The following is a 1598-nucleotide window of genomic DNA, read 5'->3' on the forward strand; positions in this document are numbered from 1 at the left end:
TACACGGAGCCTGTGCTCAAAGGCTCACTGGGATAAGGTAGGTATATGCTGTTGCTGTATTCGGGAGCTCAAGTATCTGTGGTGCCACAAGTGATTAGAATCCCGACGATTCCTAGGTTGATGCCATGTGGCATTCGACATCTGCCCACCTTATATTTGTATACCTTATATGGAATTGAGATAGATCGAGACTAAGATTGAGAGAGAAAAACTGAGTTTGAGGAAGTATTACACAATAAAATGCAAAAGATATGACAATTGTAATGGAAAATAAGGGAGTAGAGGAAGATAGTAAAAAATAATTTCTTTTCCAGTAGTATGGATTAAACAGAGATGAGAGGAATAAAAAGGAAGACAAGGGGGTGGGGGAGAAAGGACAAGAAAATGGGGATGAAAGTGCTAGAGGAGAGAAAGACATGATGAGAGTGGGAGACAGGAGCAGTGAAGAGAAAGGGGGATAGGGAACGGAAAAAAACAAGGGATTGGAATAAAGGAGAGGGGGAACAGGGACAGAGTAATCAGCTATGCTAGGATTCACAGCCTGAATCAAGAATAAAAATCATAACATGGAATGAGGGTAAATTACTTTTTTATTTTATCTATCAATTTGACAGTAGAATTTGATACCCCCTTTCATTAGCTGCATCAAATGAGATCATTGGACCATGGTAGCTGTATTCAGATCTTGAATAGCAACAATATTATCAATAATAATAAAGCTAGTCAGTCTCCTTACCATTTCTAATGAAGATCTCCAAGATAGTTAGCTGTGGTGGAAGTCACTTTTCTCACTGACTGCCTGATCATGGTCCCACACAGTTAACTGGAGCCAGTGTTCATACAGTACTGTCACAGATTAAATGGATTTGGTCTGCTTTTATACTAAAAGCTGCATTGAAAAGACTGACAGGACACCTCAGAGTATTCAGAAATCAGTGATTTTTGTTATTAATCTGCAACAAATTTGAAGAAAAATTTGTAACCTTGTGCAGGTATACTTTTATTTCTGAAACATTTGTTTTGTGCACCTGTATCTATAATCTGCTAGGTAATTTTGTCTATCCTTCCCTTAATTATTTTCAAGCCTTCAGAATTGCCCCTCAATTTCATTCTATTCATAAATTTTATTACCCTTACTCTCCCAATAAGGAAAAATTATATTTGCATTTACCAGTTAATGCTTCCTAAATACCAATTTGACTATAATCACTTAATAAATATTCAATTTGCACTTAAAATGGAGCAACAATATCTGGCTTCCTTTTGTGTCTATATATATATATATACTGTTTGTAACTTATGTTCCAAACAAAGATATCATAGATTTCTGATCCCTGTCACACAGAATCACATAAAAGTGAATTTCTTCCAAAGCTTACATTGCCAGAAAAAAGGTTCAAATTTTACGTAAATTAATTTCCACTAAACTCATCCACAATTCTGCCTGAAACAAAGGAAAGGACTGAAACAGTTCATAAAAAAAACAATGGCATATGGAGTAGAAATTTTTATTATCATTCTTCTCACAATTTAATTCCTTTTACATTGCCTTTGAACAAACCCATGGGAAAGGGGACAAACAAGCTATGATGAAACCT

General features: G+C 35.6%; 1 protein-coding gene across 1 annotated transcript in view; it reads right to left on the minus strand.

The window, feature by feature from the left end:
* Positions 1-1492: 1492 nt before the first annotated feature.
* LOC119594050 (ubiquitin-conjugating enzyme E2 variant 2-like) overlaps positions 1493-1598 on the minus strand; it is a gene marked incomplete at its 5' end in the record, with an annotated part of 9050 nt that continues 8944 nt past the window's right edge. Inside the window, 1 exon segment of the mRNA XM_037943084.1 lies at positions 1493-1598.

This window comes from Penaeus monodon, chromosome 33 (genome assembly GCF_015228065.2).
Source record: "Penaeus monodon isolate SGIC_2016 chromosome 33, NSTDA_Pmon_1, whole genome shotgun sequence".
In the NCBI taxonomy this organism is placed as follows: Eukaryota; Metazoa; Arthropoda; class Malacostraca; order Decapoda; family Penaeidae; genus Penaeus; species Penaeus monodon.